We start from the raw sequence: 27110 nt of genomic DNA, 5'->3' as shown, positions 1-27110 counted from the left end.
CAAGCCAAACTGACATGCAATTTCAGAGTGAATATTTAGAGTTGCATGGTAAACAATATAGGGAGGCTAGGCGAAATAGCGCTATTTACTTGTGTTTTGTTGTTAAACTAATTAATATCTACATTATCAATGCTGTAAAGGGTCCCTATGAATCTGAAAATAGTCTTATCAATCTTTCACCGGAAGATTTTATTGGCTGATCAACACTTCTGTGAAGATATAACCCATTTGTAACAACATCTAACGTCACATCAGCTTTATGTGAAGCTAAAACAGAACATTACCAGTCTTAGAGAAATCCTTCAGCCATTGTTTCATTCTTTCTCCAGCGTGCAAAGGCAACTCCAATATTGATTCAGGTTTTTAAAAAGTTTTGATTCAGCAGGTTTTTACCGATCGCTCACGCACGCGCGCTCTCTCTCTCTCGTGAATGCGCGGCAGTTGGTGGAGCTGCGTACAAACCAAGTGTGCCGCAAGCCTGCGTTTGAGTGAAGGTCTCGGCCGTTAGATCGCCCCCTGGGGGCTGGCTGCAGTACAAGTCATAAAGCCCGCCTCCTCCGTGTTAATGAAGGAGACTTGAGCCCAAATAAAAAAAATTATTACACTTGCAATAAACTGTCCCGAAAGATGGTTCTGGTCGATTAAGGCACTGGTTATTGTGCTGAAATAGGTGCAGATCTTCATTTTTGTAAACAGTTTGTTTTTAGCAGTAATTTAATGCTGGGCGTGTCATTGTGATTGACAGCTGTGATTGACAGTTTCTCAAAGCAGCGCGTCTGAGCTTCGGCAGGAGACTGAAGTGTTATTAATCGATTTCTGTGATATTTTACCATGACAAAATGAGTTCAGCAGTAAACTACAGTTTCTGACATACATGATCTGATGGTACACTGTTTATTCGCTAAGGTCAGGGCTTTATTAGTTTGCTGATACACGCCTAGCCACCCAGATAGCAAAACACACTCGGGCCAGTTCCGGCTAGATTCTCTCCTGCCGGAGACTTACCCCTCATCAGAGCTCAGACTGACTACCTCTGCTGGACCTACTCCGGATGTCTGGACTCACTGCCCGATTCCAGCCCGAGTCAATGGAGCCAGATGTGGCGGCCGAGCGAGCCGGCGCTGCCGCATGCGAGCCGGAATCAGCCCCCGACACCGCGAGTAGGTTATTCACTGCGGCCCGGAGCTGGCGCGATTGAACATATAAAACCCTCATATTTGTTAACGTTATTACATCCATCTGTGTTGATAAGACAGCAACACATGCTGAGAAGTTCGGGGGGCGTGGTTGATTTTACATAAAGCGTTTGGTTATAAGCTCGACTCCACTCATTTTCGTGGCTCCTCCTCTGGCTCCATCAGACAATCCTTCTGCGCAAGTCAAGGCTCCAATTTCAGCAGTCTTTTGTGACAGTTTGTGCCCGTCAAGCAGGCGTTTTGCCCTCAAGGCGTTCAATGGGAAAAGGGGCTGTCGTGTCGTCCATATTTTTTACAGTCATTGGTACAAACGGCTGCGCAGTTGTTCAAATCTGCATTTGCTGACAGTTTAAGCTACTTATCTGAATTATGAGAGATGTCGGCCCGACTCTATTTAATTGGATCAACATTTTTTAGTTTTAAGCCTTACCCAAAATATAAAAATACATATAAATACATTTAGATCATTTACTTGAATCATTACTATTAAGAGACTTTTAACCAGCACAACAACAACTGCTTCTGAAGACAATCCCCTACTGCACCTTTAAGTTGACATTTCATAATTCTGACTACTATTTTTTATTTAACGTCAGAACTCAGAATTGTTTTGTTTTTTATGTTGAGTTTACTTCTCCAAAATTCGACTTCTTGTGTACTTTGCAATTCTGACTTTTATTTTGTTTTCCATAAGAATTCCGACTTTTATTTTTTAATGGAATTCTTAGTTTACATCTCATAACTCTGACTTTTATTCTGTTTTCTATCAGAACTATATTATAACAAAGAGTTATGTTTTATTTTATGTCAGAATTTGTTATTTCAGAGCTTTTAATTCTGAGTTTGTCTCAGAATTCTGACTTTTATTTTGTTTTTCGTCGGAATGCTTAGTTTTTATTTTATTTTTTTATTAGAACTGAGCTTTAATTTATGTCAGAATTTGTTATTTTAGAGCTTATAAATCTGAGTTTGCGTCTCATGATTCTGACTTTTATTTTGTTTTCCATCAATATTTTGTGTGTTCAATTCAGTTCTGACTTTTATTTTATAATCGAATTCTCATTTTAAATGTCATAATTCTGGTTTACATCTCATAATTCTGAATTTTATTTTGTTTTACATCAGAATACTTCGTTCTTATTTTATTTTCCATAAGAACTATATTATAACTAAGAGTTATATTTTATTTATGTCAGAATTTTTTATTTTTGTTATGTTTACATGTCCTAATTCTGACATTTAGTTTTTTATATGAATTCTTTGTTTTTATCATTATTTTGCATTATATATATATATATATATATATATATATATATATATATATATATATATATTATATATATATATTATATATATATATAATTTAAAATAATAATAAAAAACAAAGAATTCAGAATATATATATATATATTAGGGATGTAACGGTATTGTAAATACCGTCATACCGCAATATTAATTTTTTTCGATATTACCGAAGTCGCATGACTCGGTAAAACTATAGGTGTTCTGAGAAAATTTGCTCAGGCGAATGAAGCGAACGGGAGATAGCGAAAACTACAATTGCCATCAGCCCATGCTAGACCATCAGCCCTTGCGGTCTGTTGTCGCTACAGATCCAGTAATGCGGAAATGGAGTGTGCTGCTAGAAGCGGGGATGAAAAGAGCTGGAAAACTCTAAGGCCCCGTTAACACTAATGCGTTTTAGTTTGAAAACGCATAAGTTTTGCTACGGTTACGCCAACCGTCCACACTACGCCGGAGTTCTCGAGCGCCGAAAACGGAGCGTTTCGAAAACGCTGGAGAGGCTGTTTTCATTCTTGAAACGCTGCAGCTCCGTCTCATTGTGGATGATGGAAAACGGAGACCTCTAAAACGGAGGCGGGGCTGCAGACGTTTGCCTCTCTGATTGGGGCTTTCCTGAATATTAAGTAGCCTAACACACACAGTTAAGTCCTGCATTCTCTCCGTGTAAGTTCAGACTTCGCAAGTTTGATCAAGGCTGCAGTCTCTTCTTCTCAGTTTGACATGAAAAGCAGACTATACCGAGGACACGGGTAAATCTTCAAAGGGAACAGTGTACTTTATAACTTCATTCACATCACCCTGGCTTTGTTGTTTCACTTTCTCAACAATAAAATGTAAACATGATTTAAGGAACTGCCTATTTTCATTTTAATATTAGCAACTTAGACAGCAGACATGTTGAGGCGTCGTGCTGCATAAGATGAGCGTCATCTTCACTGTGTGCATATTTATAACAAAACGGATCCGATAACAACTGCCTCCTTTCAATTTCAGTAAAAATACGAAACACAGCCTCTCTTTTGCTGAGTATCAGTTTTAAGAATCGATAATGGCCATTTTAAAAGTATAACATACAATAAGTTTATACATTATAGGAAATAAAGGCAAGCGATCAGTCAATATACAGAATGTACGTGGTTACATTAATCATTAACTTATCTTTGCGCTCAGCCAAAACACGTTACCTGAGAACAAGTAATAGATTCCAAAGACCAAAGTCAGGGAATATGTCGTTAGATAAAGACAACAAGATGAATGAAATATCCCGTTTAATAAATATAGTGAGATTAGATCCAGCGGGAGATGCTTGATGAGAAGTCCGACTAGCAGAGCTCTCATCTGGGTAGATGGGCTGAGTGTGATTAAATGTTGAATGTGATGAGTTTTCAACAATACTAAATTGAAACTTTATTTTTTTACATGGTTTAATAATTTTTTGTTATTAAAATTGAAATTCCTGTTTCAAAGCTTACAGATAGATGGCTAATTTGTATGTCATTGACACTTTTGGCACTTTTTTGGAGTATTTTCATAAGTTTTGTTTTTTCCTGTAAATGATTCAATAAATACCGTACCGTGACATTCATACCGAGGTATTACTGTACCGTGAAATTCTGATACCGTTACATCCCTAATATATATATATATATATATATATATATATATATATATATATATATATTATAATTAAGAGTTATATTTTATTTTATATCAGAATTTGTTATTTTAGAGCTTATAATTCTGAGTTTACATCTCATAATTCTGACTTTTATTTTGATTTCCATCAAAATTTCTCACTTCAGTTCAGTTCTGACTTTTATTTTATATCGGAATTCTGATTTTAAATGTCATATCATAATATTGACTTTTATTTTATTTGACTTCAGTCTCCCGACTTTTATTTTGCATCTGCCTTTTTACCTGAGATTTGCAAGTATAAATTACGCTATTGGAACAAGGCCGATGAACTCCTTGTAAAACTTTTTTTGACACATAACACGTCTGCACATGCAGAGTACTGAAAATCGGAACTGGACTTTACCTAAAATCCCCACTCATGTGTTATAAAGCGAGTGCAGTGGCTCAGATCCTCCAGCAGGCGGCGCAGTGAGCATCATCACAGCTTCATTCACACACTGTCCAGAAGAAAAAGCAGACTAAACCCTGGAGGAGGAGAAGGAGGAGGAGTGCTGAATCTCCTGCCAGACTCCCGAAGAAAACAGACACAATAAAAATGACTTTGATAAATGAATGCTGGCAAGCCATCAGAACGCCTGAACGCTTCAGTCCCAGCGCAGAAACACACATCTACTGCTCACAGCTCAATTCTGACTTGAGTTTACGTTTAGTAATTCTGACTTTCATTTTTAGTTGATTTTGCTTCTGAATTCTGAGTCTGAATCTCACCGTTCTGCCTTTTATTTTATTTATTTTATATCCATTGTGATTCTGAATTCTGATATTTAATCTGATTTTCAAGTTTGTAGTTTGCGTCTTTTATTTTATTTTCCTGAAAATGCAGTTTAACTTTTCAGTTTAAGTCTGAGTTAATGTGTCATAACTCAGATTTATACTTTATTTAACTTTTATTTTCCTTAAGAATTTTTTTCCATACATTTATTTATTTATTTTATTTTATTTTTTTTACATGGGAATTCAGATTTGCGTTTCACGATTCTGACTTTTATTTTGTTTTCCATTGGAATTTTGACTTTTATCGTAAATTAATGGGAATTTTGAGTTTTCACTTCACAGTTCTGACTTTAAATCTTCTAATTTTGACTTTTATTTTGTTTTCCATTTATTTTCCATTAGAACTGAGTAATAACTAAGAGTTTTATTTTATGTCAGAATTTGTTATTTTAGAGCTTTTTAATTCTGAGTTTACATCTCCTGATTCTGACTCTTATTTGTTTTCCTTCAAAATTCGGAATTGACATTTTAATTTATTTTCTATTGGAATTTTAAGTTTTCATTTGATAACTCTGGCTTTAATTTATTTTTCATCTTAACTCTTAGTTTTCATTTGATAATTCAGACTTTTTCCATCTGCATTCTGAGTTTGTATCACACAATTCTAACCTTTGTTTTACTTTTTTTTTTTTTTTTTTGCATTGGACTTTTATTTTTAATCTGAACTCTGAGTTTACGGGCCCTATCATACACCCGGCGCAGTGTGGCGCAAGACGTGGCGCAGTAGTCTTTTGGTAGTTTCAGCTTGGCGCAAGAGTCATTTTGAGGTGTTGCTCTACGCTGTTTAAATAGCAAATGCATTAGCGCTCATATGTGCACCCATAGGCGTTCTGGTCTAAAAAGGAAGGTGTTCTGAGGTGGACCGCTGGCGCGTTGCTATAATAGATTTTTCATTAGACCAAAACTAACCCGGTCTGAACTCCGGCGCAGAGTTGCGCCTCACTTACACACTGCTTAATACACACAAGAGAGCAATAGGCAAATATCTTTACATATGAAAACATTTAAATATTAAGGATATATATATAGGATATAATAAGAATAGATATAGGATATAAATATAAAGGATTAAAATATTACAAAACATATTATTTTCTAGCCTACATAAATATGAAAAATCACTGCTTTTATGTCTTCTTCATCTCGGGAAGCTTTTTCAGTTCATTCATAACAATTTGCTTTTGTATAATGTTATTATTATTAGCAGTATTATTTATTATATCCATATTTATATTTGGTTTATTAAAAACAAGCTTAGATTTGCCCACCTGTCAGGTTTTAGACCATATGGGGCACAGCATGTGTTTTAGGATATAACTCAGGTTTTTGAGCACATTTTGTTATTATTGTTCATTTATTCGTTTGCTGGAAATTAGAACTGAATTTAGAAATAGTTTTGAAACAAATCTTTGCGCTTAACAAACAAAATTATTTATTTATAGACTAATTGATGTCTGTGCGTAAAGGTTTCCCTATCCAAGAGCGAAAGTGAAAGTAGATCCATTATCTCTCATTCTCACGCAGTAGATGCTCTGTTTAACAGTTTTCTGTTAAAAAACTCTTAACTGTCAACTGTTTGCTTGTGAAATGCTCATTTTTTCCACTTAGACTTACTTTGCGTCCTGTAAATAGCGAATGCGCTCTTGGCGTGACGCAGCTGGCTCTTAAAGGGAATGGGAGATGAGACTCTAATTGGTTTATTCTCAAAACACACCTATAACTCATTAAGAAAATAAACTCAACCCTTTTAGACCATGCGCCACGGCGCAAAGCGGATTTTCCTGTCCTTTAATTAGCAAAACTGTGTTCTGTCACGCCCTGAAAGCGTTTGCGCCCTGCGTTTTGCGCTCTGCGCATGGACCGTCAAAATAGAGCCCTGAATCTCATAATTCTGACTTGTACTTTAGTAGTAGTAGTAGTAGTAGTAGTAAAACTTTATTGTCCTTTACAGGAGATTTGTTATGGGCAACGCCATATTGCTGCAGACATTCACTAAAACAAGCAATAAAAAAACAGTACAAAATACAACAAGTACAAAATGTATAATGCTAATTAAGGTAGACTCACTAAATAAACCCACTGAAACAGGTACAGAGGATTTCCTATAGCGGTTTTACCTACACTTTGGGACTCTATTGGGACTCACTAGTCTATTTGTTTACATCCGAATTACAACTTTTATTCCCCATCAGAATTCTGAGTTTGCGTTTCTCAATTCGGACTTTTATGTTTAATATTCCACTTTGAGGCTACTTCCAGCAGGATAACGCATCATGTCATAAAGCGTGAATCATCTCAGACCGGTTTCTTGAACATGACAATGAGTTCACTGAACTAAAATGGCCTCCACAATCACCATATCTCAATCCAGTAGAGCACCTTTGGGATGTGGTGGAACGAGAGATATAAATCATGGATGTGCAGCCGACAAATCTACAGCAACTGTGTGATGCTATCATGTCAATATGGAGCAAAATCTCCGAGGAATATTTCCAGTAGCTTGATAAATCTATGCCATGAAGGATTAAGGCAGTTCTGAATGCAAAAGACGGTCCAACACAGTACTAGTAAGGTGTACCTAATAAAGTGGCCGGTGAGTGTGTATGCATAATCAGAATTTTGACTTTTTTTTTTCCATTGGAGTTTTAAGTTTACGTTTAAATCTCAATTCCACCTTTTATTTCCCATCAGAATTATTTTATATATATATATATATTTTTTATACATATATGGGAATTCTGAGTTTGCATCTCTTCACTTTAATCTTCCATAGAAATTGTCATCATTATTACATCCTCATCATCCACCATCATCATATGAAGACTCAGAGTTCAGTGTTCTGAAGCCAAAGCCAGACATTAGGCTGTCTGAGGAGAAAAGCAGCCCTTCCTGGAGTCGGCGACCGATGAGATGAGATGTGTCAGTGGGACTGAAGTGTCACTTCTCTTAACACTGACATGCATTATTCAGTGCAGGAAGAGCATCGACCGTCAGATGGAGAGAAAGAATCAACGCTGGATTCCCTGAGGAGATAAGAGAGATGTTTCCTCCAGGTCCTGCAGTAAAGGTGCTCTGTTACCTGCCCGTCTGTCGCCTCTGCCCTGAATATTTCATGCTGAGGCCGTTTGTTTACGCTGCTTTACTGGAAGTGCCTTTTAAAGGGACATTTCATCCACAAATGATGTGATCACTTCCTCCTGTTTGACTTTCTTCTGTTGAACACAAAGGAGGATATATTGAAGAATGCTGGAGGGAAAATGCTCCAACATGTGTTCTATTGATGTCAATGACTGTTTGCTTGAACATTCTTCAAAATATCTTGTTTGGTGTTCAACAGAAGAAAGTAATTTATCAACGTTTTAGTTTATTGATGAGGACAGTTTTATTTTGGAAGGGGTGGACTGTCTCTTTAAATTATAAAGTGTAATCGAGACCAGTTTCTCTTCATTCACATTGTTGTTAGTCCCAAAAGACAGCCAGAATGCCATGCTGTATTTGCCAAGGTAATCCAACACCTATAGTAATTAATCTGCTGTGGTGATTCTGTAGTTTCTATGGTAACACAACAACTATAGTAATTAATCTGCTTTGACGATTCTATAGTTGCTATGGTAACGCAACAACTTTAATAATTAATATGCTATAGTGATTCTAATGTTGTTTTGGTAACACAACAACGATAGTAATTAATCTGCTGTAGTGATTCTAATGTTGCTATGGTAACACAACAACTACCGTAATTAATCTGTTGTGGCGATGCTATAGTTGCTATGGCAACACAGCGACTATAGTAATTAATCTGCTGTGGTGATTCTGTAGTTGCTATGGTAACACAACAACTTGTAATTAATCTGCTGTGGTGATTCTATGGTTGCTATGGTAACACAACGACTATAGTAAATAATCTGCTGTGGTGATTCTGTAGTTGCTACGGTAACACAACAGCTATAGTAATTAATCTTTTGTTGATTCTAATGTTGCTATGGCAACACAACAACTAAAGTGATTAATTTGCTGTGCTGATTCTGTAGTTGCTATCGTAACACAACGACTATAGTAATTAATCTGCTGTGGTGATTCTATAGTTGCTATGGTAACACAACAGCTATAGTAATTTATTTTTTGTTTATTCTAATGTTGCTATGGCAACACAACAACTACAGTAATTAATCTGCTGTGCTGATACTATGGTTGCTGTGGTAACACAAAAACTACAGTAATTAATCTGCTGTGCTAATTCTGTAGTTGCCATGGTAACACAACAACTTTAGTAATTAATCTGTTGTGGTGATTCAATAGTTGCTATGGTAACACAACGACTCTTGTAATTAATCTTCTGTGGTGATTCTTTTGTTGCTATGGTAACACAACTATAGTAATTAATCTTCTGTGGTGATTCTATAGTTGCTATGATAACACAACTACAGTAATTAATCTGTTGTGGTGATTCTAATGTTGCTATGGTAACACAACAACTATAGTAATTAATCTGTTGTGGTGATTCTGATGTTGCTATGGAAACACAACAACTAAAGTAATTAATCTGCTGTGGTGATTCTAATGTTGCTATGGTAACACAACAACTATAGTAATTAATCTGCTGTGGTGATTCTAATGTTGCTATGGTAACACAACTATAGTAATTAATCTGCTGTGCTGATTCTGTAGTTGTTATGGTAAAACAACAACTATAGTAATTAATCTGCTGTGGTGATTCTAATGTTGCTATGGTAACACAACAGCTATAGTAATTAATCTTTTGTTGATTCTAATGTTGCTATGGCAACACAACTACAGTAATTAATCTGCTCTGCTGTGCTGATTATGTAGTTGCTATGGTAACACAACAACTATAGTAATTAATCTGTTGTGGTGATTCTGATGTTGCTATGGAAACACAACAACTAAAGTAATTAATCTGCTGTGGTGATTCTAATGTTGCTATGGTAACACAACAACTATAGTAATTAATCTGCTGTGGTGATTCTAATGTTGCTATGGTAACACAACTATAGTAATTAATCTGCTGTGCTGATTCTGTAGTTGCTATGGTAAAACAACAACTATAGTAATTAATCTGCTGTGGTGATTCTAATGTTGCTATGGTAACACAACAGCTATAGTAATTAATCTTTTGTTGATTCAAATGTTGCTATGGCAACACAACTACAGTAATTAATCTGCTCTGCTGTGCTGATTATGTAGTTGCTATGGTAACACAACAACTATAGTAATTAATCTGCTGTGATGATTCTATGGTTGCTGTGGTAACACAACAACTACAGTAATTAATCTGCTGTGCTAATTCTGTAGTTGCCATGGCAACACAACAACTTTAGTAATTAATCTGTTGTGGTGATTCAATAGTTGCTATGATAACACAACAACTACAGTAATCAGTAGTGGTGATTCTATAGTAGTTACTGTAGTAAAACCTAAAGTATACTACGGTTGACTATTTACTGCAGTTTATCAGCTCACTATAGTTAATACTACAGTATGCTGCAGCATTCATTAATAAACAGTTGTAAAATACTATGTACAGCATAATACACTATAAATGGTTCAAAAACACCAGTGTAGCCATATCAGTCGCGCATTCTCGAGAGCACAAGATGGCCTGCTTTAACAGTAAAATATACTGAGGTCTATAAAATAACCCAGCAATATTGTGTTTTGTCTAAAAAAAAAACTTGGTTCATATAACCCAGCATTATTTAGAGTGTAGTTAAGAGTAATGTTTTTCCTTACTACATCTAAAGGCTAATGTGGGTTACTGAGGCATCATGTTCATTATGGTTCATAAGCGGAATGTTAATCAGGTGCAGTGGCGGCATGTTCCTGTCTCCAGGGTAACCGCGCTCCCGCCTGCATTTGCAGACCGGCACCTGTGTGTGCGTGCGTGCATGTGTGTGCGATCTGAGTGCAGGATTTGCATGCACTGCCGTCTCCACCCGTGCAGAAGGGGTTGTGCGCGTGCATGAATGCCGACACACTCTCAGAGTGTTTGCTCTCGTTTTTTTTTTTTTCTCACTGTGTTTTTTGTGAGAGAGAAGGCGATTCGTAATGTTGTAGCAGAATATGCGCATGTGCAACAATTTTCATAATAAACAATAAATCATAGTCTGATATTAGCTGCTGAAAGCTTACTTTAGATCAGAGATGCCCAAGTAGGGCCCACAGGCTTTGATTTGGCCCACCATCCCATCTGATGAGCGTGAATATGACGGAGAGGGTTGGAGCGAATGACTTTAACACACACTTTAAAAAACACAGGGTTAAAAACTACCCAAATTGGGTTGTTTTTAACCCCACTGCTGGGTAAATATGGGACAGAACACATCAGGGGTTAAATTAACCCAAGTAATTGGGTTATTATTTTTAACCCCATAAATGGTTTGTTTTTCTACCCAATAATTGCCTACTTTTTACCTAAATAATAGGTTAATTTGATCCAAAAATGCCTGCGAGAGATGACCCAGCAGTTGTGTTGTTTTGACTCTGAAGTACGGTGGGGGATGTGCAGCTTTGATTAAGGGTGTATAAAAGGTGCTAGTAGACATTTTTAATTCAGAAAGGTCTGACTAAGAGCATAAATCTCATTTTGATCATCTGAACACGCACAGAATCTGCGTTTATGTTGCACTATTTTCATTGCATTTAAACAAATAAGTACACAATATGTGGTATACCAGTCAGGCTCTGCTGTGAGTTGATTTGACCCACAGAGCTGGGTTGAAACTACCCAAGACTCTGAAAATAACCCCCCAAAATTACCCAAAAGCCTCAACCCAAGATTTGGGTAGAAAAAACAACCCCATATTTTTTAGAGTGCAGAGATCGTCATTTCTAATTTGACGCAACCTTTTTTTGTTTGTTTTATTGCTGAGCTACTAAAAAGCAAACGGTAATTAAATGCTTTAAATGTAAATGAATCGGATTTTTAACAATGTAAACAATGTCACTCTGTGAATAAAAGACTGCAGAAGACATCGGCAAGCAAATCAAGGGACAAACTAGTGTAATTCTGTTATAAATTGTTTTGTTTTTACTGTAATACATTAATTCGTTTATTTCTTCATTCATTCATTCATTTTCTGCCACTTTTCCGGGGCCGGGTCACGAGGGCAGCAGTCCTAGGAGAGAACCCCAGACTTCCCTCTCCCCAGATACTTCCTCCAGCTCCTCCGGAGGGATCCAGAGACGTTCCCAGGCCAGCCAAGAGACATAGTCGCTCCAGCTTGTCCTGGGTCTTCCCCGAGGCCTCCTCCCGTTGAGACATGCCTGGAACACCTCCCAAGGTAGGCGTCCAGGAGGCATCTGAAACAGAGCCACCTCAGCTGACTTCTCTTGATGTGGAGGAGCAGCGGCTCTACTCCGAGCTCCTCCCTGGTGTCAGAGCTCCTCATCCTATCCATGAGAGTGCGCCCTGCCACCCTTCGAAGGAAACCCATTTCGTCCGCTTGTATCCGAGATCTTGTCCTTTTGGTCATGACCTTAGGTGAGAGTAGGAACGTAGATTGACCGGTAAATCGAGAGCTTTGCCTTTCGGCTCAGCTCCTTCTTCACCAAAACAGACCGGTACATCAACCAATGCCGCCGCTGCACTAATCTGCCTGTCAATCTCACGTTCCATCCTTCCCTCACTCAAGAACAAAACCCTGAGATACTTAAACTCCTCCACCTGGGGTAAGGACTTTCCTCCAACCTGGAGATGGCAAACCACCTTGGCCTCGGACTTGGAGGTGCTGATTCTCATCCCAGCCATGTCACACTCGGTAGCAAACCCTTAGCCCCCGAACGAGCGACATGGGGACCATCCTCCCGCAACCCACCACCTGCAGGGGGAGCCGTAAGGGGTCGGTGCATTGTGGAACAGGTGGTGGTCGAAGGTTAGGACCAAGATAACCCGAACGTCAGGCACAGAAACTGGCTCTTGGGACATGGAATGCAATACGTTCATTATAAAATGTAAAAAAAAATACTGTAATAGTTAATATAAAGCAATGTTTTGTAGTCATTTCTAAACATTAATAAATAAATTGGTAAATTACCCAGCTATATTTACCTTTGGCCCACTAGCCTCAATCAAGGTTGGTTTTTGGCCCTTCATAAGAACAAGTTCGAGCACACCTGCTTTAGATATTGGGATCCGATTCACACTCTTAAGAAGTTACTGAACATCCAGCCGGATCTCACGAGAAAACGTAAGTATTTTATGTTTTGCCAGTTTAGTGGCTAATTCGTACGAGTTCAGACGTACGAAATTGTACGGTTTTAAAAAGGAGGCGTGGCACCTAACCCCACCCCTAAACCCAACTGTCATTGGGGGATGAGCAAATTGTACTAAAATGTACGAATTAGATCGTACGAATTAGCCACTAAATGAAAAAGTTACGAATTGCCATGAGATTGTGTCGGAACATCTGATCAGCAGCAGTGTTAGAAGATTATTCATTCAGCGCGTTCATTGCATTTCGTCTTCTGAGGCGCAACTCGTTTATTAGAGAAGAAAAACACCACAGTGGCGAATCCCAACACACTAAACTCCATTTCTCTGACTGATATCTGCTCCAGTTTATCAGGAAGCGATGATCTTTTGTTTCTCATTGGAAAACGCTGCTTGATTTGTTGTGTTTTAGGCCAAATTCCAGGTTTATGTATACGTTTAATTCGCATAGCTTGTGCTATGCTTGTGGAATTGATTCATTCATTCATTCATTCATTCATTTTCTTGTCAGCTTAGTCCGTTTATTAATCCGGGGTTGCCACAGCGGAATGAACCGCCAACTTATCCAGCAAGCGAATGCCCTTCCAGCCAAAACCCATCTCTGGAAAACATCCACACACACATTCACACACACAGCCACCCATACACTACGGACAATTTAACCTACCCAATTCACCTGTACCGCATGTCTTTGGACTGTGGGGGAAACCGGAGCACCCGGTGGAAACCCACGCAAACGCAGGGACAACATGCAAACTCCACACAGAAACGGCAACTAAGCCAAGTCTCGAACCAGCGACCTTCTTGCTGTGAGGCGACAGCACTACCTACTGAGCCACTGCTTTGCCCCAGAATTGTAATGTATAATATGTGATTTATACAGTCTAATCAGTTGATCTTTGTACAGCCTGTGCCCTCCGCTCTGCCTTTTCCGAAAACAGAAAGCAGCTTTTGTTTTGGGGTGTGTTGGTTCCTGTCATGTCTCTAGCTGGGGCTTGTGTGTGTGCTTGACAGTGTGCCAGTGTTCCTGTGCCGTGTTGCCCAGCTGCATTGCCGATCGCTGGTACTGAGCAAGAAACACAATCAGATTAAATAGGCGCAGGAAGTGTTGGCGGCTCCAAAGCTCCGCCTCTTCCTGCCGGTGCGGGACGTCTCCTGCTGAAGGGGTCAGGATATTTCCTCCCTTTGTGTGTGTTTCTGGACGTCTGTCAGCCGCTCGCTCTCTCAGATTACACCCCTTTATTTTGTTGTGTCGCCGAGCTCATGACATCACCAGGAGGGCAGCGATGATGTCATACTGGAGGCTTTAATGGCACCTGTTGGCTCATAAAAGGCTTTTTGCATTGGATGTTGAAGACATGCAGGCAAATGAGGAGGCCGGAGATCTGATTGGATGATTTGCATATCTTTTACTGCAGATTTCATGCTGTCATTCATCCTGTTCACTTCTGCAAGGCTTCATATGCTTTATCTGGAGCAGATTTACATTTATATGTAGGCAGATAAGAACTGATTATTCAGAATGCATGTATGTTCTGCTGTAGTGCAGGCTAAAATATTGCAGTAAAGTTTTGATTTGTTTTGGCATTTACTGTATGCCATACATTTACCATTTAATACGTGAAAGGCAAGTGAAACTCTTTGTTCTATATGATTTATATATGTGTGTGTGTGTATATATATATATATATATATATATATATATATATATATATATATATATATATATATATATATATATATGTGTGTATGTATGTGTGTGTGTATCGAATTGCTCGAGTTCGAAAATCTGAACTTCAGCGAACATTCGAACAGTGTTAACCAATCAGGAGCTTGCTCTTGTGGGGGCGTGATAATGTCGTAGCGCCTGTTGTTGGTGTCCTGGGGGAAATCCTCCTGCACACACCGACAACAGTTCATCAAACTGGGCTTGGCTCAGTCAGAAGCACCGCTGAAAGCCTCCATCATCCAGGTTAAGTTTCTGGAGGAGTTTATGAGGCCGCAGAGCTGGTGCACCTCTAAAAGAATCTAGTGGACTCAGACACTGTTTCAAAGGAATCAACGCTGTTTTTCAGCTTTCATAAACTCATAAACGCATCTATTCTCAATAAAATCCATGTTAGCCATTTAGCAACGAAGCTACAGTCACTAGACAGACAAAAGCCCTGCCCATAACGCAAATCCGCGTCTGCTCTGAAGTGAATTTGACGCGCGAATAAAGCAGATTTTGCCGCGCGAATGAAGTGGATTTTGACGCACGAATAAAGCGGATTTTAATGCGCGAATAAAGCAAACTTTGACGCGCTAATGAAACGGATTTGGACACATGAATGAAGCAGATTTTGACGTGCAAATTAAACAGATTTTACGCATGAATGAAGTGGATTTTGATGCGTGAATTAAACGGATTTTGATGTGCGAATGAAACAGATTTTAGCGCACGAATGAAGCGGATTTTGACATGTGAATAAAACGAATTTTGGCGCAAGAATAAAACCGATTTTGAAGCAGAAATGAAACTGATTTTGATGCACGAATTAAGCGAATGTTGACGCGCGAATGAAACAGATTTTGACGTGCAAATGAATTGTATTTTGACGCCCGAATGAAGTGGATTTTAATTCCCGAATGAAGTGGATTTTGACGCGTGAATGAAGCGGATTTTGACGCGTGAATGAAGCTGATTTTGACGTGCAAATTAAACAGATTTTACGCATGAATGAAGTGGATTTTGATGCGTGAATTAAGCGGATTTTGATGTGCGAATGAAACAGATTTTAGCGCACGAATGAAGCGGATTTTGACATGTGAATAAAACGAATTTTGGCGCAAGAATAAAACCGATTTTGAAGCAGAAATGAAACTGATTTTGATGCACGAATTAAGCGAATGTTGACGCGCGAATGAAACAGATTTTGACGTGCAAATGAATTGTATTTTGACACCCGAATGAAGTGGATTTTAATTCCCGAATGAAGTGGATTTTGACGCACAAATAAAGCGAATTTTGACGCGTGAATGAAGCGGATTTTGACGCGTGAATGAAGCGGATTTTGACGCGTGAATGAAGCGGATTTTGACGTGCAAATTAAACAGATTTTACGCATGAATGAAGTGGATTTTGATGCGTGAATTAAGCGGATTTTGATGTGCGAATGAAACAGATTTTAGCGCACGAATGAAGCGGATTTTGACATGTGAATAAAACGAATTTTGGCGCAAGAATAAAACCGATTTTGAAGCAGAAATGAAACTGATTTTGATGCACGAATTAAGTGAATGTTGACGCGCGAATGAAACAGATTTTGACGTGCAAATGAATTGTATTTTGACGCCCGAATGAAGTGGATTTTAATTCCCGAATGAAGTGGATTTTGATGCCCGAATGAAGTGGATTTTGACGCACAAATAAAGCGAATTTTGACGCGTGAATGAAGCGGATTTTGACGCGTGAATGAAGCGGATTTTGACGCGTGAATGAAGCTGATTTTGACGTGCAAATTAAACAGATTTTACGCATGAATGAAGTGGATTTTGATGCGTGAATTAACCGGATTTTGATGTGCGAATGAAACAGATTTTAGCGCACGAATGAAGCGGATTTTGACATGTGAATAAAACGAATTTTGGCGCAAGAATAAAACCGATTTTGAAGCAGAAATGAAACTGATTTTGATGCACGAATTAAGCGAATGTTGACGCGCGAATGAAACAGATTTTGACGTGCAAATGAATTGTATTTTGACGCCCGAATGAAGTGGATTTTAATTCCCGAATGAAGTGGATTTTGACGCGTGAATGAAGCGGATTTTGACGCGTGAATGAAGCTGATTTTGACGTGCAAATTAAACAGATTTTACGCATGAATGAAGTGGATTTTGATGCGTGAATTAAGCGGATTTTGATGTGCGAATGAAACAGATTTTAGCGCACGAATGAAGCGGATTTTGACATGTGAATAAAACGAATTTTGGCGCAAGAATAAAACCGATTTTGAAGCAGAAATGAAACTGATTTTGATGCACGAATTAAGCGAATGTTGACGCGCGAATGAAACAGATTTTGACGTGCAAATGAATTGTATTTTGACACCCGAATGAAGTGGATTTTAATTCCCGAATGAAGTGGATTTTGACGCACAAATAAAGCGAATTTTGACGCGTGAATGAAGCGGATTTTGACGCGTGAATGAAGCGGATTTTGACGCGTGAATGAAGCGGATTTTGACGTGCAAATTAAACAGATTTTACGCATGAATGAAGTGGATTTTGATGCGTGAATTAAGCGGATTTTGATGTGCGAATGAAACAGATTTTAGCGCACGAATGAAGCGGATTTTGACATGTGAATAAAACGAATTTTGGCGCAAGAATAAAACCGATTTTGAAGCAGAAATGAAACTGATTTTGATGCACGAATTAAGCGAATGTTGACGCGCGAATGAAACAGATTTTGACGTGCAAATGAATTGTATTTTGACGCCCGAATGAAGTGGATTTTAATTCCCGAATGAAGTGGATTTTGATGCCCGAATGAAGTGGATTTTGACGCACAAATAAAGCGAATTTTGACGCGTGAATGAAGCGGATTTTGACGCGTGAATGAAGCGGATTTTGACGCGTGAATGAAGCTGATTTTGACGTGCAAATTAAACAGATTTTACGCATGAATGAAGTGGATTTTGATGCGTGAATTAACCGGATTTTGATGTGCGAATGAAACAGATTTTAGCGCACGAATGAAGCGGATTTTGACATGTGAATAAAACGAATTTTGGCGCAAGAATAAAACCGATTTTAAAGCAGAAATGAAACTGATTTTGATGCACGAATTAAGCGAATGTTGACGCGCGAATGAAACAGATTTTGACGTGCAAATGAATTGTATTTTGACGCCCGAATGAAGTGGATTTTAATTCCCGAATGAAGTGGATTTTGATGCCCGAATGAAGTGGATTTTGACGCACAAATAAAGCGAATTTTGACGCACAAATAAAGCGGATTTTGACGCGTGAATGAAGCGGATTTTGACGCGTGAATGAAGCGGATTTTGATGCGTGAATGAAGCAGATTTTGACGCATGAATAAAGCGGATTTGAACGCGTGAATGAAGCAGATTTTGACGCGTGAATGGAGCCAATTTTGATGCGTGAATGGAGCAGATTTTGACGCACGAATAAAGCGGATTTTGACGCGTGAATGAAGCGGATTTGGACGCGTGAAAAAAGCAGATTTTGACACGTGAATGAAGCGGATTTTGATGCAGGTGTAAAACGGATTTTGACGCGTGGATGAAACGGATTTTGAAACATGAATGAAGCAGATTTTGATGTGCTAATAAAGCAGATTTTGATACGCAAATTTGAAGCGGATTTGGCGCGCAAATGAAGCGAGTAATTTCAAAAAGTTCACGCGTCTATTTATGCGTGAATAAAAGATTTATCCGAGCGTTCCGCGTCTGGTGTGAACACAGCATTAAACTGTAGGATAGTCTCCTTCCAATGAGGATGCTTATATTTTAGGATTCGGAGCATCTGAAAGATTTCAGACACTGTCCAAGCAAATGTTTTGAGTGCTGTAAGTGAGTGTGGTTTATTTTCAGACAGTGTTGTTAGACTGTAATTGATCAGAGAGCCTCACAGGACCAGAAAGAAACCACTGAGAATAAATACAGCAGCAGTCTTCTGTGCATGGAGGAATGTTTGCTTGCAGCTTTGTTCGTCAGAAAAGCAGACAGACAGAAAATCAGACGGACAGACAGACACGCTGAAAACCCAGACACAAAACTAGACAAAGAGTTGTCTGCGAGCGGCGGCGCTGCGGATCATCCTGCAGAAAACAAGCTTACAGGCTGATCTCAGCGCAGATTTCACACCTTCTTTCACATTGATGAAAACTCAAGGGGGTTAGAGGAGGAAAGTGAGAGCGGGTTGAGTTTAAACGAAACGGCATGAAATCAAACTGTACTCCTCTTATTTCTGTATCTATATAGTAGTGCTTGCTACAGTATCTGCACACTTCATTATTTAGTGTAAATTCATTTTCCCTCATAATCTTTGATCAAAATCCATTTTCTGCACTTCTGGTCACATGAAATGCCTTTACAGAGGAGCTGTCAGTCCTTTAGGGCGGGGCTATCAGTCTTTTAGGGAAGAGCTATCAGTTTTTAGGGCGAAGCTATTAGTCTTTTAGGGAGGGGCTACCAGTCCTTTAGGGAGGAGCTATCAGTTCCTTATGGAGGGAGAGGGTGCTCGCTGCAGAGCCATTTGAGGAGAGGTGAGCTCCAGAGAGGGGGAGCATGAGCTGTCGCTCCTCCTCCTGTAAGCTGTTTTAATGCGTACACCAACCCCACCCCTAACCCTACCCCCAGTGACATCACTCGTAGAAGAAGTGCAAAAAAGGTGGAGCTCAAGTTTAAGCTCCCCCTCTCTGGAGCTCAGCTCTCCTCAAATGGCTCTGCAGCGAGCACCACTTGTATGGAGGGGCTATCATTCTTTTAGGGAGGGGCTATTAGCCCTTTAGGGCGGAGCTATCAGTTCCTTAGGGAGGGGCTATCATTCCTTTAGGGCAGGGCTATCAGTCCTTTAGGGGCGGGGCTATTAGTCATTTTCTGGTGTGGCTCTCCATCACTTAGGGCAGGGTCTCAGTCCTATAGGGCGGGGCTATCAGCCTTTTAGGGCAGGTCTATCTGTCCTTTAGCCCTCAGTCCTCCAGGGTGGAGCTATCAGTCCTTTAGGGCAAAGCTATCAGTCTTTTAGGGAGGGGCTATCAGTCCTTTAGGGCGGGGCTATCAGCCTTTTAGGACAGGTCTATCAGTCCATTAGGGGGCGGGGCTATTAGTCATTTTCTGGTGTGGCTCTCCGTCACCTAGGGCAGGGTCTCAGTCCTTTAGGGCGGGGCTATCAGCCTTTTAGGACAGGTCTATCAGTCCATTAGGGGGCGGGGCTATTAGTCATTTTCTGGTGTGGCTCTCCGTCACTTAGGGCAGGGTCTCAGTCCTTTAGGGCAGGGCTATCAGCCTTTTAGGGCAGGTCTATCTGTCCTTTAGCCCTCAGTCCTCCAGGGTGGAGCTATCTGTCCTTTAGGGCAAAGCTATCAGTCTTTTAGGGAGGGGCTATCAGTCCTTTAGGGAAGAGCTATCAGTTTTTTAGGGTGGAGCTATTAGTCTTTTAGGGAGGGGCTATCAGTCCTTTAGGGAGGAGCTATCAGATCCTTATGGAGGGGCTATCATTCCATTAGGGAGGGGCTATCAGTTCTTTAGGGAGGAGCTATCAGTTCCTTAGGGAGGGGCTATCATTCCTTTAGGGAGGGGTTATCAGTCATTTAGGGAGGGGCTATCTGTCCTTAAGGGCAGGGCTATCAGTCCTTTAGGGGCGGGGCTATCAGTCATTTTCTGGTGTGGCTCTCCGTCACTTAGGGCAGGGTCTCAGTCCTTTAGGGCAGGTCTATCAGTCATTTAGTTCTCGGTCCTCCAGGGTGGAGCTATCAGTCCTTTAGGGTAAGGTATCAATCTTTTAGAGCGGAGCTATCAGTTTTTTAGGGGGTGTGGCTATCAGTCCTTTAGGGAGGGACTTTCAGTCAATTGGGGTGGAGCTATCACTCCTTTAGGGCGGAGCTATTAATTCTTCAGGGCGGGGCAATCGGTCATTTAAGCCAGGGTTATGAGTGGATTATCTAATTTCTGCCCTGCTTTCATCCATTCATCAGTCATTAATTTTGTTAGCAACGCACATCTTCTAACAAGCCAATCAGTTCCTAAAGATAGAAATGAAGTCCCTTTTTTCACATTTCAGGACAGTTTCAAGTGGATGTAAAAACTTGTTTTATGCAGACTTTAAGATTCCTCTAAACCATTAAAAATAATGAACATTAAAGTTTAATAATAATTAAACTAGTTTTTTTTAACTAATTAAACTTTAAACTAATTAAATAAAGTAAAAAAAAACTCCTATTATTAACAACTGACCAGATTAAACCACATTAAATATAATAATCCAAACAAAACTGATTTAATATTTCTAAAAATCAAGGAAAAGAAGAAAAAAAAGCTAATCTGTTTTCTCTTTATTTTTATTATTATTATTATTATTATTATCGTCATTATTATTGTATTATTATAGGCTACTGTTTAATTTTTGTATTCTTTTTAAATACTGTTTTGCATAATTTGTCGCCCCCCCCCCCTTCTTTTTTAAAGGTTTATACCATTTTAGAATTTAGAAGTATTGTTTAATAATTTAAACTTAGTATGGCAATGCTCTAAGCAATTTACCATATTTATTTTATTTTATTTTACTTTACTTGTTTAACACTTTAATGCACAAGCTTTAAAATAGATATAGAAAAAATAAACTTAGACGGGTCACTTTAGACCGATGTAGTGCATCAAAGGGTTAAAAAATATTAAAATTAATTTATCAGAAATACAAAATGCCAAAAACTCCATTCATTTTTATATTTTATAATAGTAACATGTTTTCACTTTGTTTAGTTTTTTGCGGCTTTAGTTAAAATATCTCTAAAGTTAATGTTGTTTATTTTTTAGTGGGTCTTTTTTGTTGTTTAATGTTGAGTTATTTGATTCAGATTTGATAATCAAAATATATAAAAAATACCTTTCTTGTCCTTTAAATACACTAAACACATATATATTTTGTAATTTTCAAGTGTTTTTGGTTTTTTTACAGTAGTAAATTGCATCACGGGATGTTGATTTTACTTTTGACGTTGAAAAATCAGCTCTATAGTTTAACAAAGTGACTTTTATTAACATTTTAATGACAAAATATTAATTTAAACAATTAAAAATGTTCATAAAAGTCTCTTTTTAGATCTTTGGGGTCAAAAGTGACTGATAATGCAGTTCAAAAGTATAAACAAACAACCTAAAAACATAAATGTGAAAGGATGTTTACCGATATTTTAACAGTGTATGCTATAGCCTGCTCCACAAGCAAACAAGTGTGTAATGGTGTTAGTGTGTGAGTCTCTGGTAATCGGTGAAAGTGAACAGAAGCGGCGGGAAGAAGGGGGCGGGGCTGCGGCTGAATAGAAGAGGGATGGCGCGAAAAGAAAGAACGCGGGGTGGCCTGTGCGATGACATCATCCCTCATTTGCATAAATCTCAGCCCGAGCTCTGATTGGCCACGGCCAAGAGAAACCGAAGCCGCTTTTCATCCTTTTCAATGCTCGTCCGGGACCGCAAAGAGAGAGTGTGCGTGTGTGTATGTGTGCGCGCGCGTGTGCGCCGTTTCATTCGCTGCTGCCAGGAGACGCGCATCTCTTTTACCGCCGGTAGACTCTTCAGTCTGTCAGCCTCACGTACAGCTCCAGTCTGCTGGGTGTTATCACCGCAACATTTGTTTGCCGGTTCTTTCCACATTCTCAACAGCTGAGCAGCCGGTTCCGCTCGGAGAGAGAGAGAGAGAGAGGGAGAAGATCCAACAAAATAAACGGGAGGAGACGCGAGTACCGATTGGGCGTTGCTGGAGGACAAAACTGCTGTAGACTCGGTAAGATTCATTTTTAATTCTCCCACAACTAATTAACCCCATCAATGATTGTCAGTGTCAGTATAAGAAGCGCTTTTCATTCAGCGGAGTGATTTACGACGGGCGCATTGATATGTAAATGAATATTTATGAGCTCTTGTTCGCCTCGCTCATTATAATGGGAGCACCGGCGGAATAAATGAGATCGTCCTATGGATGGAAATGCCGCCGAAGCGAGCAGGTTTCACACCGGTTTGATTTATAGGGTTAAACACGCTATCACAGTGTGGTTATTTCATATATGCCGTGTTCAGAGCGCCTCAATGGTGGATGTCTGGGCGGCGACGGCAAACCCACTCGTAATGTTGGCGGATTTCAACACGGACAGTCCTTCAGAAAGCCCATATCGCACTGACACACGAAGCATAGCTCGGTTTTTCGTGCTTGGCATGGCTTTTTGTGCGTGAAACTTTCCCCTCGTTTGTTCACTGGAGTCTTTTGTTCTGCGTCTCCTCCACCCGCCCGACACACACACACACTCACACACACACACACACACACACATTATATTCACCCGCCCGCTTCACTTAATATATTCACGCTTTTGGAACATTCAGAATTGAATTGTTTGGTCCATATAGGCGTATAATCTATAGAAACTCATAGTATAGGCTACATCATATAATAGCCGGTGCACATTTATGTAGATTAGCAATATCATTTTGAGTCATACACTGGAAAAAAAAATGATGTCTGCAAAACTGTTGTAAACAATTTATTTGTGTTGAATTTATACAAATTAAATTTAATAAAAATATACTTAATTTGTTTGTTTAAATTCAGCCCAAATAAATAGTTTACAGCCACTTAATATATAAATAATATATAATAATATATATATATATAATATATATATATATATATATATATATATATATATATATATATATATATATATATATATATATATATTGCTTAAATTACTTAAATATAAGTGCTATATAAATAAATAAACAAACTAAATTAATGTTAAAAAAATTTAGTTAATCCAAGGAATCATTTCTGAATATTTTTTTTCAGTGTGTACATATATTTAAGTGTAATTAGATGTGTTTAAAACTGTCGGATGACTTATTTAATTCACCCAAAAATCATCATTTACTCATCCTGCACTTGTGCCAAACCTGTTTGAGTATCTGTTGAACACAAAGGAAGATAATCTGAAGAATGTTTTCGAAAAACAGCCATTGGACTCCTTAATGTTTCATTTCTACTGTGATGTCATTGATTTCCCCCCCTCTTATATCTTGTTTTGTGTTCAAACTATGTATTAATGTCCTAAAAGTTTGCACCTGCTTGAGCGTAGGGGAAAAGACGAGGGCTTTTTTTCAAATGTTCAATGTACTGTCTCTTTAAGGAAAGGCCAGACCTCATATAGACTAATGATACTGCATTAATTAAACCAACCAACCTGCCAAAATGCAAGCCCTCTGGTGCAGTTTATCCGCTCGTTTCGATGAAATACAGAGCGGTTAACAACCAGCAGCTCAATATCATTCAATAGTCCACTGTGAAGTATCGAGCTTTCTCTATATACTATAAAAAAAAATCCATGGAGATTAATCTGAGCCGGATTTTGACTTTAGAAATGATCCACTCATTGTGCACCCTTTTTTTTTATTAGTTTCACATTTTCTTCTTCTCATAGAGTAGCTCAATGGAAATCAACAGGGTGTGTGTGTGTTTTTTTTTTTTTTGGCATTGGCTTGTTCTCGAATCCATGGAGTCCGAATGTTGCGTTTCGCAGCAGGTGCGGGTCGGTTTGCCTTCTCCTGCTGCTAAATCTTGGCTTTGTAAGTCAGTCCGTCCTATTGTCTTGCTTAATAGTTGCCTTCTCTCTCCTCGGCACACAAAAGGGTTTAAGACGGATGCTTCAGCCCCCTGCGGCCACCACAGCTCCTCTCAGATCTGTCTCCTCTGCTTTTGTCTGGGATTTTTTGTGTATGATTATGGAAAGCGCTTTTATAAATATAGCAAAGAAAAGTGAGTGGTATTTCTAGTAAGCCGTCAGTATGTATGAATTCAGAATATAGCGAACAAATCTCAATATTTTATATGCATTTCTGTTTCAAAACAACAGTTTTACACTAGTCAGATTGTAAAGGGGTGAAATGTTCAAAAAGTGTAATAAAACAGAAGTTATGTTCCTTTATGTTTATTAAAATAATAAAACAGTAAATACATATTTAATATATTACATAAAATATGTATTTAACAAAACCTGTTTTAGCCTAAAATTGACATTAAAATCCAAACTAAATATCTGAACCAATTATATACCAGATTTAAAGTTGATATCTCAAAAAAACGGAGCTTTCATTTATATTTGATTAGGGCGCAGTACCAAACATCAACACCAGTTTTCTTTGGTGAACATATAAGGCTGCCCCCTATTTCATGTTTTGAGGCATGCGAATCATACATTTTAAAATATTTTTGACATTATTTTAAAATATTTTTGACATTATTTGTAAAGTATAAAAATGACGTAAAATCAAAAATAAATATTTTATCCATTTCTAGGCCAAATTTGAAGTTGATATCTCAAAAAATGAGCTTTCAGTAATATTTTATTAGGGCTCAGTACCAATCATCACCACTAGTTTCCATATAAGGCGCCCTCTTGTTCTGTGTTAGGTTTTGGGCAATGTAAATCATATTTTTAGAATAGTTTTGACATTATTTTTAAAGTATAGTTTTGAAATGAAATCAAAACTAAACATCTATTATATTCCAAATTTGAAGTTGATATCTCATAAAATGAGCTTTCAGTAATATGTTGTTTGGGCGCAGTACCAATCATCACCTCTAGTTTCATTTGGTGACCATATAAGGGTGCCCTCTGTTTCTGTGTATGTTTTGAGGAATGGGAATCATATTTTTTAAAAAGTTTTAACAATAGTTTTGACATTATTTGTAAAGTATAGTTTTGAAATGAAATCAAAACTAAACATCTATTATATTCCAAATTTAAAGTTGACATCTCAAAAAACGAGCTTTCAGTAATATTTGACTAGGGCGCAGTACCAAACATCACCACTAGTTTTCATATAAGGGCACCCCTATTTCTGTGTGTGTCTTGAGGGATGTAAACCATATTTAATTTTTTTTACATTATTTGTAAAGTATAGAATAGCCATAAAATCAAAGCTAAATATCTGAGCCAATTATATTCCAAATTTGAGGTTGATATCTCAAAAAATGAGCTTTCAGTACAATTTTCGTAGGGCGCAGTACCAAACATCATCACTAGTTTCCATTGTTGACCATTTAAGGGCGTCCCCTGTGTCTGTGTATGTTTTGGGAAATGTAAATCATATTTTTTTATAATAGTTTTAACATTTGTAAAGTATGAAATTTGATGTCAAATCAAAGCTAAATATCTGAGCCAATTATATTCCAAATTTAAAGCTGATATCTCAAGAAATGAGCTTTCAGTAATATTTTATAAGGGCGCAAACATCACCACTAGTTACCTTTAGTGACCATATAAGGGCGCCCCCTATTTTTGTGTATGTTTTGGGCAATGTAAACCATATTTTTATAATAGTTTTTGACATCATTTGTTAAGTATAGAATTGAAATAAAGTCAAAGCAAAATATCTGAGCCAATTATATTCTAAATTTGAAGTTGATATCGCAAAAAATTAGCTTTCAGTAATATGTTGTTTGGGCGCAGTACCAAACATCACCAATAGTTTGCTTTGGTGACCATATAAGGGTGGCCTCTGTTTCTGTGCATGTTTTGAGGAATGGGAATCATATTTTTTAATAGTTTTGACAATATTTGTAAAGTATTTAATTGACGTAAAATCAAAACTAAATATGTAAACCAATTATATTCCAAATTTAAAGTTGAAATCTCAAAAAATGAGTTTTCTGTAATATTTGACTAGGGCGCAGTACCAAACATCACCACTAGTTTCCATATAAGGGCACCACTATTTCTGTGTGTGTCTTGAGGGATGTAAACCATATTTAATTTGTTTTACATTATTTGTAAAGTATAGAATAGCCATAAAATCAAAGCTAAATATCTGAGCCAATTATATTCCAAATTTGAAGTTGATATTTCAAAAAATGAGCTTTCAGTAACATTTTATTAGGGCGCAGTACCAAACATCACCACTAGTTTCCTTTGTTGAGCATATAAGGGCGTCCCCTATTTCTGTGTATGTTTTGGGAAATGTAAATCATATTTTTTTTATAATAGTTTTAACATTTGTAAAGTATAAAATTTGATGTCAAATCAAAGCTAAATATCTGAGCCAATTATATTCCAAATTTAAAGTTGTTATCTCAAGAAATGAGCTTTCAGTAATATTTTATAAGGGCGCAAACATCACCACTAGTTACC

At 38.1% G+C, this 27110-nt stretch overlaps 2 protein-coding genes across 5 annotated transcripts in view; both read left to right on the top strand.

The window, feature by feature from the left end:
* mcoln1b (mucolipin TRP cation channel 1b) overlaps nt 1-11974 on the top strand; it is a 71295-nt gene extending 59321 nt beyond the window's left edge. The window contains exon 15 of the transcript XR_012400642.1: nt 7747-11974. The gene's annotated coding sequence lies outside the window, so the exon portion shown is untranslated. The remainder of the gene's footprint in view (nt 1-7746) is intronic.
* Nucleotides 11975-22386: 10412 nt separating this feature from the next.
* The window catches only part of prr36b (proline rich 36b), an 81872-nt gene continuing 77148 nt past the window's right edge, over nt 22387-27110 (top strand). For all 4 annotated transcript variants that reach the window (XM_691992.10, XM_073943812.1, XM_073943811.1 and 1 more), the window contains exon 1: nt 22387-22714. The gene's annotated coding sequence lies outside the window, so the exon portion shown is untranslated. The remainder of the gene's footprint in view (nt 22715-27110) is intronic.

Source organism: Danio rerio, chromosome 3 (genome assembly GCF_049306965.1).
Source record: "Danio rerio strain Tuebingen ecotype United States chromosome 3, GRCz12tu, whole genome shotgun sequence".
NCBI lineage: Eukaryota > Metazoa > Chordata > Actinopteri > Cypriniformes > Danionidae > Danio > Danio rerio.
This window is presented reverse-complemented; position numbering and strand designations above follow the sequence as displayed.